General features: G+C 41.5%; 1 long non-coding RNA gene across 1 annotated transcript in view; it reads right to left on the minus strand.

The window, feature by feature from the left end:
* LOC308608791 overlaps window positions 1-12,560 on the minus strand; it is a 117,073-nt gene that overhangs the window by 20,026 nt on the left and 84,487 nt on the right. Inside the window, exon 3 of the long non-coding RNA XR_014014234.1 lies at window positions 8,959-9,111. This is a non-coding gene — a long non-coding RNA (uncharacterized lncRNA). The remainder of the gene's footprint in view (window positions 1-8,958; window positions 9,112-12,560) is intronic.

Consider the following 12,560-nt stretch of genomic DNA (forward strand, 5'->3'; position numbering starts at 1 on the left):
AGTGACATAAATGAACCAGGGATGGTTGCGTTCAGCCAGACATGGTGTCTTGACGTGTTTGCTTGGAATAATGAGTGTGCTGAGGTCCTGATGCCCAGATATCAAGAATGGCTCTTCTGTCAGGGCTACGGATATCACAAACTGGGCTAGAAACACGCCCAGGAGGAGGGTGGGACATCCAGACTCCTGGCCAGCATGTTGCTGGGGTCAGCACCCATGTATTCATACCCGTGATGAGTTAAATTTAGTTATAGTGTGATGCTCACTTCCAGTTGTATAAAACTTTCACACATTGTAGGCGTTCCCTACCACGTGTAAATCCAAGGCACGTTTTCAAAGGGACTTGTCAAATCTCATCCAAACCTCCATAACAGCAGCACCCATAGACCTCGAAACAAAATCAAGTTCAACAACAACAAAAAAAGCAAGACGTGTCAAACCCAGTGGGGAATTCAGCACTTCAATGAACTCATCCTTCAGGATGCTGTAATATTGAAAGATTGGCTCAGGGTGAGGCCAAAAAATGCAGTTTCTCTTTGACATCCATGTTTCCCCCAAACATAGTCTGTTGATAAAACAGGATGAGGGTGAACGGGTATTAACCCCAGAACTTTGGATCCAGCTCTGAAGGAAACTGAATTCCATCCTGGCAGGGAGGATCGCTTTCCATGGCCTTAAGTGCTGCCAGCTTTATCCATCAGTACTGTGCCCTCCTCCACCCCGTCCCCTCTCCCTTCAGACACTGAGGAAAAGCAAAAGTTTCACGCTCAGAGGCTCAGACAAAGGCAGACTGTAAGAATGAAAAGGTGCGTGGCCCGTGTGGAATAGTTATCATCGCATTTCTATATTAATTACAGCTCCAATCAGGATAGCCATGGGAGTCCCATACATTCCTCCTTGAACTTGTGGCCCCTGGAGCACCCTAAACGATCTTGTGCCGAAGAGAAATGACTCTCCTTTGGCGTGGCAATCAATCAAGTGAATGGGACTTAGTCATTTCTATTAGTTATTTGGGGGAGGACTTCCATCTTGAAGTATGGAAATGAAGAAACCTGAAAACTGAATTAACTCAAAATGCTCACCCGAGGTGATCTTTTTTTTTTTTTTTTTTTTTTGCGGTACGCGGGCCTCTCACTGCTGTGGCCTCTCCCGTTGCGGAGCACAGGTTCCGGACGCGCAGGCCCAGCGGCCATGGCTCACGGGCCCAGCCGCTCCGCGGCATATGGGATCCTCCCAGACCGGGGCACGAACCCGTATCCCCTGCATCGGCAGGCGGACTCTCAACCACTGCGCCACCAGGGAGGCCCCCGAGGTGATCTTTTAACATAGCCCCTTTGAAAATCATCTCCTCAAGAGACTGAATAAAAATGTTGGAGCCTGAGAACTGCCACGTTGAGATTATCTCAAGTGTGAATCATCAGGTCATGTAAAGGAGAGTTTGATTCTTTTCCAGGTTTATCACAACTTATTGATACGGCTCATTCGGAATGTGATGGCTTGTCTTTGCATCATGATTTTCACAACATTCTAATGTGCACGAACATGCACCATGAGATATCGCAATACATATTTACTCCTTAAAGTATGGTGAATTCACACACCAAATTCCTTACTCCAGTTTGTTATATGTATTTTACTCCTTGGAGTGTCATCCAATGATTTTAAGATGCCGAACTGGAAAATGTGACTATATTTGCAGTGGACGCATAGTTAAAGTATAGTGCAGTTGAATGTTTTGAAATTATGATTCATAATTTAGGATAATATTTAACCATACATTTCATTAATGACTAGTTTTTATTAATATTTTGTTTAATATCTATGCTGTCTTCCATAATTGGTATCAAGCACTCTTTTGGATTTGAAGTAAAATATAGAATTCTTTACCAATGTTAGCTGTCAGTTACTTAATGTTTCATACCAGAAGTAAGTGTAGGGTGTACTAAATACCTTTATAACTAGGATTTGAGAGAGGAAAAAAAAATGTACTGTTTAGTGAATCCAGTGGGTTTGTTATTAGCATTGTGAAATACCAAGAATGTGGTATCAATTATAGCAATGATATTTCCCATGAAATCAATATTTTTCGATTTAACCCTGTGTTGAAGTATCTTTCAGGGAAACATCCTTTTTTGTTGTTGTTGTTTTTTAAGCATCCCCATTTTTCTGTTGAACCCAATATTGAAAGACAAATATTTCACATTTGTATATTGCATAGACTTTAGTTTTATAACACTGAATCATTTGAGTTGTAACATTTTGCTTTTAGACTTGGTGCTTTAGGATAGCTAATTGGCAAACAAGCAGTTGTAATAAAATTATAGATGTGTTACAAACACACTTTTTTTTTTTTTTTGTGGTACGCGGGCCTCTCACTGCTGTGGCCTCTCCCGTTGCGGAGCACAGGCTCCGGACACGCAGGCTCAGCGGCCATGGCTCACGGGCCCAGCCACTCCGCGGCATGTGGGATCTTCCCAGACCGGGGCACGAACCCGTGTCCCCTGCATCGGCAGGCAGACTCTCAACCACTGCGCCACCAGGGAAGCCCTACAAACACACTTTTGATATGTGTGTTACAAAGTCTAGTTGCAATTACGACAAGACCCCGACCCTTACACATACCCTAAATAATGTATTTTTTAGGGCTCTTTTAGCAAAAGCTCTGGTTGCCTTAAGCTTCAGTACGTATGGCAGTTAGAGCCCCGTAACATAGACTCTTTCTTGCATTGATTTGGTAACAGAAAGTCACAGATTTGCCTCTGCTAATTAATTCAGGAACAAGTACAGCAATTCTGTGGTACATTTGGTGTCCCTTGAAACAGCTATAAGGGACAAAAACACTGAAAAGCTATGGTGATGTTCTTGGATACAGATAACCTTAAAAATTAAAATTAATCATTAGTTCCCCTTATTAATAAAAACAAACATGCAAGTAGTTACACATGGGGTTGTATACACACACACACACACACACATTAGGTACATAAACATCAAGGGTGAGGTATAGCCAACATTTTGTTATAAGAAGGGGTGTTGGGCTTCCCTGGTGGCGCAGTGGTTGAGAGTCCGCCTGCTGATGCAGGGGACACGGGTTCGTGCTCCGGTCTGTGAAGATCCCACGTGCCGCAGAGCGGCTGGGCCCGTGAGCCATGGCCGCTGAGCCTGCGCATCCGGAGCCTGTGCTCCGCAACGGGAGAGGCCACAGCAGTGAGAGGCCCACGTACCGCAAAAAAAAAAAAAAAAAAAAGGGCGTTTAAGTAGAATTGATCCAAATCTATTCATTGTAGTAGACTTAAAGAAGTCCTTTTATACCAGTCTTTGCATGAATGTTGCTCAGAACTGAAATCCTCCTAACTTTAGGTAGATTCTTTTTAGTTGAGGAAGCTAATACCCTTTATTTTTCCACATTCGTATTTCTGATTTCCACAGCATCCTAGCTTGCACATCTTTTTTTTTTTTTTTCAATTTTCTTTTTTGTAATCATTTTTTATTTATTTATTTTTTATTTTTATTTTTTTATTTTTTTAATTAGTTTCTGCTTTATAACAAAGTGAATCAGTCATACATATACATCTGTTCCCACATCCCTTCCCTCATGCATCTCCCTCCCTCCCACCCGCCCCATCCCACCGCTACAGGCGGTCACAAAGCACCAAGCTGATCTCCCTGTGCTCTGTGGCTGCTTCCCACTATCTATCTACCTTACGTTTGGTAGTGTATATATGTCCATGCCTCTCTTTCGCTTTGTCACAGCTTACCCTTCCCCCTCCCCATATCCTCAAGTCCATTCTCAAGTAGGTCTGTGTCTTTATTCCCGTTTTGCCCCTAGGTCCTTCATGACTTTTTTTTTTTTTAAATTCCGTATATATGTGTTAGCATACGGTATTTGTCTTTCTCTTTCTGACTTACTTCACTCTGTATGACAGACTCTAGGTCTATCCACCTCATTACAAATAGCTCAGTTTCGTTTCTTTTTATGGCTGAGTAATATTCCATTGTATATATGTGCCACATCTTCTTTATCCATTCATCCGATGATGGACACTTAGGTTGTTTCCAGCTCCGGGCTATTGTGAATAGAGCTGCCATGAACATTTTGGTACATGTCTCTTTTGGAATTATGGTTTTCTCAGGGTATATGCCTAGTAGTGGGATTGCTGGGTCATATGGTAGTTCTATTTTTAGTTTTTTAAGGAACCTCCATACTGTTCTCCATAGTGGCTGTACCAATTCACATTCCCACCAGCAGTGCAAGAGTGTTCCCTTTTTTCCACACCCTCTCCAGCATTTATTGTTTCTAGATTTCTTGATGATGGCCATTCTGACTGGTGTGAGATGATATCTCATTGTAGTTTTGATTTGCATTTCTCTAATGATTAATGATGTTGAGCATTCTTTAATGTGTTTGTTGGCAGTCTGTATATCTTCTTTGGAGAAATGCCTATTTAAGTCTTCTGCCCATTTTTGGATTGGGTTGTTTGTTGTTTTGCTATTGAGCTGCATGAGCTGCTTATAAATTTTGGAGATTAATCCTTTGTCAGTTGCTTCATTTGCAAATATTTTCCCCCATTCTGAGGGTTGTCTTTTGGTCTTGTTTATGGTTTCCTTTGCTGTGCAAAAGCTTTGAAGTTTCATTAGGTCCCATTTGTTTATCTTTGTTTTTATTTCCATTTCTCTAGGAGGTGGGTCCAAAAGGATCTTGCTGTGATTTATGTCATAGAGTGTTCTACCTATGTTTTCCTCTAAGAGTTTGATAGTTTCTGGCCTTACATTTAAGTCTTTAATCCATTTTGAGCTTATTTTTGTGTATGGTGTTAGGGAATGATCTAATCTCAAACTTTTACATGTCCCTGTCCAGTTTTCCCAGCACCACTTATTGAAGAGGCTGTCCTTTCTCCACTGTACATTCCTGCCTCCTTTATCAAAGATAAGTTGGCCATATGTGCGTGGGTTTATCTCTGGGCTTTCTATCCTGATCCACTGATCTATCTTTCTGTTTTTATGCCAGTACCACACTGTCTTGATTACTGTAGCTTTGTAGTATAGTCTGAAGTCAGGGAGCCTGGTTCCTCCAGCTCCGTTTTTCGTTCTCAAGATTGCTTTGGCTATTCGGGGTCTTTTGTTTTTCCAAACAAATTTTGAAATTTTTTGTTCTAGTTCTGTGAAAAATGCCATTGGTAGTTTGATAGGGATTGCATTGAATCTGTAGATTGCTTTGGGTAGTAGAGTCATTTTCACAATATTGATTCTTCCAATCCAGGAGCATGGTATATCTCTCCATCTATTTGTATCATCTTTAATTTCTTTCATCAGTGTCTTATAATTTTCTGCATACAGGTCTTTTGTCTCCTTAGGTAGGTTTATTCCTAGATATTTTATTCTTTTTGTTGCGATGGTAAATGGGAGTGTTTTCTTGATTTCATTTTCAGATTTTTCATCATTAGTGTACAGGAATGCCAGAGATTTCTGTACATTAATTTTGTATCCTGCTACTTTACCAAATTCATTGATTAGTTCTAGTAGTTTTTCGGTAGCATCTTTAGGATTCTCTATGTATGGTATCATGTCATCTGCAAACAGTGACAGCTTTACTTCTTCTTTTCCAATTTGGATTCCTTTTATTTCCTTTTCTTCTCTGATTGCTGTGGCTAAAACTTCCAAAACTATGTTGAATAAAAGTGGTGAGAGTGGGCAGCCTTGTCTTGTTCCTGATCTTAGTGGAAATGGTTTCAGTTTTTCACCATTGAGGACAATGTCGGCTGTGGGTTTGTCATATATGGCCTTTATGATGTTGAGGAAAGTTCCCTCTATGCCTACTTTCTGCAGGGTTTTTATCATAAATGGGTGTTGAATTTTGTCGAAAGCTTTCTCTGCATCTATTGAGATGATCATATGGTTTTTCTCCTTCAACTTGTTAATATGGTGTATCACATTGATTGATTTGCGTATATTGAAGAATCCTTGCATTCCTGGAATAAACCCCACTTGATCATGGTGTATGATCCTTTTAATGTGCTGTTGGATTCTGTTTGCTAGTATTTTGTTGAGGATTTTTGCATCTATGTTCATCAGTGATATTGGCCTGTAGTTTTCTTTCTTTGTGACATCCTTGCCTGGTTTTGGTATCAAGGTGATGGTGGCCTCGTAGAATGAGTTTGGGAGTGTTCCTTCCTCTGATATTGTTTGGAAGAGTTTGAGAAGGATGGGTGTTAGCTCTTCTCTAAATGTTTGATAGAATTCGCCTGTGAAGCCATCTGGTCCTGGGCTTTTGTTTGATGGAAGATTTTTAATCACAGTTTCAATTTCAGTGCTTGTGATTGGTCTATTCATATTTTCTATTTCTTCCTGAGTCAGTCTTGGCAGGTTGTTGCACATCTTTTGTATAGGTGAACATCACTACTTGAGTTGATTTGTCACCATTTTGTTGTATCTGTAAAAATACTCAAGATAATACCTCTTTTTGTATCACTGTAACTCTAGTTCCACTCTGTCACTACACAAAGATATTATGTAAGTATTGGCTGTATTCCCCACACTGTGCATTTCATGTCACGGTGATGCATTTATTTTGCAACTGGAAGTCTGTACTTTGTTCCTGATTTCTTTTTGCCCGTGCTACTCACAAGCTTTAAGAGTAAAAGCAACAACATCCTAATTAATCTGTCACAGGAGCTAAAGAGAAAAAAGAAAGAGATCGCAAACAAGTAGGAAAGATCAAGGAAAACAACAGTCATCAGGCGTGTGTGTCATGATTTTGACTCTTGGATTTTCTAGCATCTATATCATGTTGTTTACTTGGTTTCTTGGTAAATAACCTGACTACAGTCCACAGAAATTCAGAAACCCCTGAGGACGTAAACTTGTAAAGCAACACTAAACCCTGTGTGATTTGTTTTGCTCCAATTACCTTAAATTGACGCTAAGACCATACTTTAGAGTTTGTCTGCATTGGAGAAATCTTTAAGTGCTGATATTTGCAAAGTGTTTAACATACAAATGAATGTACACTTTCAAATGGAGATTTGCATTTTCATCATGACATGCAGTTCTTATCATCCCCTGATTATGCAGTCTGACTTCACAACATAGCCTTTGCAGAAGCTGTTCCATTTCCGGAAACATTCTTCCTCTTCTGCTTTTTTTTTTTTAATTGAAGTATAGTTGATTTACAGTGTTTCCCTGATTTCTTCTGTACAGCAAAGTGACTCATTTATACACATATATGCATTCTTTTTTATATTCTTTTCCATTACGGTTTATCCCAGGAGACGGGATATAGTTCCCTGTGCTCTACAGTAGGACCTTGTTGTTTATCCATTCTAAATGTAATCGTTTGCGCCTACTAACCCCAAACTCCCAGTCCATCCCTCTCCCCTCCCCCTTGGCAACCACAAGTCTGTTCTCTATGTCTGTGAGTCTGTTTCTGTGTCATAGATTAATCATTTGTGCCATATTTTAGATGCCACATATAAGGGACATCATATGATATTTGTCTTTCTCTGAGTGACTTCACATAGTATGATCATCTCTAGGTCCATCCATGTGGCTGCAAATGGCATTAGTTCATTCTTTTTTAGGGCTGAGTAGTATCCCATTGTGTATATGTACCACATCTTCTTTCTCCATTCGTCTGTCGATGGACACCTAGGTTGCTTCCACGTCCTGGCTATTCTTCCTCTTCTCAACTAAGTTAATTTCAACTTCGCCCTGTGGGATCCAGCCTGTGTCTTTCTCTTCCTTAATGATGCTGTTCCAAGTCCCTTGGTCAACCGACTCCTTCTTCCAAGCACATAGCAAAGTGCACATTTGGAAACGGGACAGGTGGTGTTCAGTTTTGGAGGGGGGGGACATAGGTGCCCTCCTCAAGGCTTGATGATCTTCTAAATCACAATTGTGTCTTACTCATGTCCCTGTGTCTTCTTTTAACCCAAACACTGGTGCAAAGCTTACCTTGTTAATCACTTTTGACTTGTGTGTTCATGTTCTATTGATATGAGATGATCCCCTCATGTTCTTACTATTCCAGTAAGGAAGGAGTGGCATCTAATGAGATTAAAGAAAATTAGGACCACCTCCTTCCCAGTGTGTCCAATTCTGTATAGAAACTTAAATATAAAGTAATGTTTCCCTACCCAAATCATCCTCAATGTGTGAGCACTGCTTGGCTGTAATTTGAACCAAGTTTAAGAAATAGGCATGCATTGTTTCCAAGAGCCTTTTTTTTTTTTTTCTGTCGTTGATTTGATTATCTGGACCCATTTATTTTTGGTGTATTCTTTGGAAAGCAGACCACAAAAAGAAGAACACAAAAATGAAGGAGGGGCCTAAATTGCAAACAAATAAAAACAATGGCAGCTTCCATCATGCCAAGTCAGGAGCCCTGTTCATGGAAAAAGTCAGTTGAGTTCCTCTCTGTAGACCTGAAGCATCATAGACCAAATCTCAGCATATATTTAATTATGTTCACTTGGAAAAAAAATAAAATAAAGTAGGAAATTAAAGAAAAAAAACTATTATTCTCAAGTTAGACATATCAACATATGTAAACATTATTTTATCAGGAAAAAAAAAATCCCCCTGTTGCAACAATTGCTTGTCAGGGACCTGGGGCAAATGCTTCCTTGGTGTTGATTCCAAGGAACAGAGACAAGCCAGAGGATCATATCTACCTGAAGAGGTGCGGGGACTGGAAATCGAGACCGCTGCCATTCTCAGCTGCCTTGAAAAGGTCAGACAAACAAAACAAAATGAAATGAAGACAAACAGGCAAAATGGAAACTCTGGGCCACCTCCACACATGCTGGGAGGTTTAATCCTGTTTGGACAAAGGAAAAAGGAGGAAATCTCACAAGCTAAGGGCAGACAGTGGTGTGGCAATATTGACACAGCAAAAATGCAGCACAGTCGGATGCAGGAAAGAGAGAAGCAACCACGTGTTTGATGGACAAGTGGACTTACTCGTGTTTCCTTCGGGTCCTGAAAGTTCTGCCTTACTTGCAAATGTTTAAATGAACAAAAGCGGTTTAGCCAACCAGATCCGGGAGTTGCCTCTCACACTCACAGGTGGTGTCTCATACAATCTGGTTCTTTTTCAGAATGAGTTTTATTGAGCTGAGTGTAGGGAGGAGAGAAAAATAGAAATATTTTAAAACCAGCCTTATACCACACAGTCTCAAGATTTTTACATTTACGGTTGTTCTCTATGAAACATATTTAGCACATTCATTACTGGAAACTAAGTATTCGTTTATACCTAGAAACTCAGTATCATGTCTCACTGACATCTTGTTTAAATAGCTACAGCAATAACAAAAATCAGCTCACGCTATAGAAACATGATACATTGATTCCTAGTAACTAACTATTCTGTCTCATGGACACTTTGCAGAAATGAAAACAGCTATATACTGCAAGCAGCAGCTGATGATAGTATTTAGATCAAGCCTGATGTCTCAAATGTACTTTAAATATACACATTAAGCCTCACATCACCAAAGAAGACGGTTCAGCTTTCACCAAAAATGTGTTATTACTCCAGGGTTTCCCAGTATTGACCCTGTTGACACTTGGGACCAGATCATTCTCTGTGGAGGGCTGTTCTTTGCACTGTAGGACAGGAAGCAGCATCCTTGGCCTCCACCCATTAGAGGCTGGGGACAGTCCCCCCATCCCCCGTGGTGACGGTGAAAAACGTTCCCAGGCATTGCCAGACGACCTGGGTAGACAAGCAAGAGTGCAGTGCCCCCAGCTGAGAACCCACCCCGTTCATCCAAGCACTCTTGTGTTTTAACATAGTGCATTTTCAAAATCCATTTTTCACGTTTGGGCAGAATAGATTGAGTCAGAGTCCTTTTCTCTTTGCCCCGGATGGATGTATTTCTCTCTTCAATCTTACCTCCCTCTCTCCACGCCCCGCTTCCTTCTTTCAACAAATATTTTTATGCCTCCTGCAAAGCAAAGACTGTGCAATTTCTGGGGTAAAGCAGTGCCCAGAATACAGACTAGAATCTTAAGTATTCAGGAGAAAGTTCTGAAGATATTAATAATAAGCTACTGAACAAAATGTTAGCTTCAGGATCTACCAAAATAGGAACTTTTTCCTGTTCTCCTGGACGCACTTTCATTTTTAGTAGCATCCAGTTTGAACCAGCACCTCAGTTAGCCTATGAAATGCATCGCCGATATTCACCAGATCTTGGCACTTCTGCACTCGATGGCTAAAGAAGGGTATTCTCAACTTTCAAATCACTCCAGACCCCCTAATGTTCTTACGTGTTATACAGCTCTTCTCTGGGAGGTCCTAGTGGGACCGTGCTGGTATCTGACTGTAATTATCTTACTGCCTTTGAGATACTGAGGGACAGGTTTGTACCTGCCCTGTAGCAGACATGCAAACAAAAACAAAGATGCTTTTCAGGTGAGGTTTGTATACCTTACATGTTCTCCCTTCTGCACATACACTGTCTATCACCTTGCTTGGAGAATGACAGTCACAGAGTCTCACCAGCTGTATATAGCATGAAAATGGCTCAGGTGGTGCTCTCAGAAGCCTTGAGACCGTTATTAGGAATTTTCCTCAGGATTTCCCCCTGTAAGAAACATTCCCCCAAATGGGAACCCAAGAGGACTCTAAAGGATGACCACAGAGAAGTGATCACAAGGGAGGGAACTTGCAAAACTTGACACCTGGAGTGGGATCTGACGAGTGAACCAGAATGAATAAACATCATTGTAAGGTGTGTGTGTAGCCAGGAAGGGTCATGGTAAAGAGAAAACAGATGTGAGCACTTCTGAGGTGGGGAGAAAGTGGTCAGTTGTCAGGGGTTTGCTTTTACTGGAGTAAAGACCATGATGTGTACCAGACAGAAACAACCCCTCAAGATGTCCACATCCTCATCTCTAGAACCATGGTTATGCCGTGTCACAGGGCAAAGGAGAAACACGGTTGCAGGTGGAATTAGGGTTGATGATCAGCTGACTTGAGATGGAAAGACTGCAGGATGCATTCACTTCCCGAGGATTTAGGAGGTAATCTTTTTTCATTGTTCCCTGAGTGGGGACTCATTAAAGGTGACACATTACCTGTGGAAGAAGAAACGTCGAATGCAGACACGTGGACGGATGTGGAGCTGACTTTGGTTTATCAGATGGTGATGCATGTCTGCTGGGCAGGTGGGCCCATAGGTCGTAATTTTAAAAAGAAAGATGTATTGGAGACCCAGGTCGGGCTGAACTTCAGCATGGACATGCCCATGGAAACCATGGAGGGAAAGAACTTTCCCTAGAGAAACGTAAACCTGATACGTAAGATAAGAGCAGTGGGAGGTTGAGCGTCAGCATCTACTGATGTTGTGGGTAGAGGCAGAGGAGAATGGTGACATAAGGACACAGAATTCTGAAGAATCCGGAAGGACGGACAGGAGGATATGATAGTGATCGCTGCAGAGGCATCACGGTGATGCAAGAATCCAGAGATTGTCAGAGGTCGAACATGCTATAGAAACCTCAAGAAATGAAATGACTGAATGTTGTCTCTGTAGATGGTACGATGGGCAAGGTCGTCCGTGACCCACTTTAGGAGAGATTCGCTGATGTGCTTTGAGAGCAGTCAGCATCGTAGCCGAGGGAAAACACAGTGTTGGAGCCACACGGCAGCCCCGCTCAGTCATCTTGGTCTTGACCCTTGGTTTGCGTAGCAGAGTAGCAATGAACACACATCACCTAGACTGAAAACACTTTCTCAGAACAACTAGAAACTGTGCAAGGAAAATGCTCTCTTGTATGCTAAGTAATCAGAAGAGTGCCACCTCAAAGGACAGTCCTCAAGATAATGTTTATATAGGTGTCAACTTTTTTTTTTTTTTTTTTTTGCGGTATGCGGGCCTCTCACTGTTGTGGCCTCTCCCGTTGCGGAGCACAGGCTCCGGATGCGCAGGCCCAGAGGCCATGGCTCACGGGCCCAGCCGCTCCGCGGCACATGGGATCCTCCCAGACCGGGGCACGAACCCGTATCCCCTGCATCGGCAGGTGGACTCTCAACCACTGCGCCACCAGGGAGGCCCAGGTGTCAACTTTTTATGGACTGTCGATAACTGACTGTAGTTCCATTTGAGAATATATATTGTGCTTGATTACTTCACCTGCAAATCTCCTGGTGATGATTAATCATGGAATGATTAGGCACTCAGCTGCAAGCATATACAATACAAAATAAATCATCCTGCATCTATTAGTGAAGTGATTTACATACTTCTGGTGTCTTAACTTTATTAGGGCTCAGACGCTCAAAAGATTCCAATATGCTGTATCTAATCATTTGATCACTTGTTCTGGTATGAACCTGATTTCCTAACAGAGGACTCTATTTCCCACTGGGAAATTGTGGAATTTGTTATGTTCTTTTGCAAAAAAAAAAAAAAAAAAAGCCACAAATGTCGTATCTAATGTGTTTGTTGTTTTCTCAAGACTATGAGGAAAGTTTCCCTCCTGATGTGTCTTCTTCACTCTCATCCTGTGTGTGTATATATGTGTGTCTTCCTCTGTCACCAAGGAAATTTATG

The sequence above is a fragment of the Mesoplodon bidens genome (assembly GCF_964165515.1).
Source record: "Mesoplodon bidens genome assembly, chromosome: X".
Classification (NCBI taxonomy): Eukaryota; Metazoa; Chordata; class Mammalia; order Artiodactyla; family Ziphiidae; genus Mesoplodon; species Mesoplodon bidens.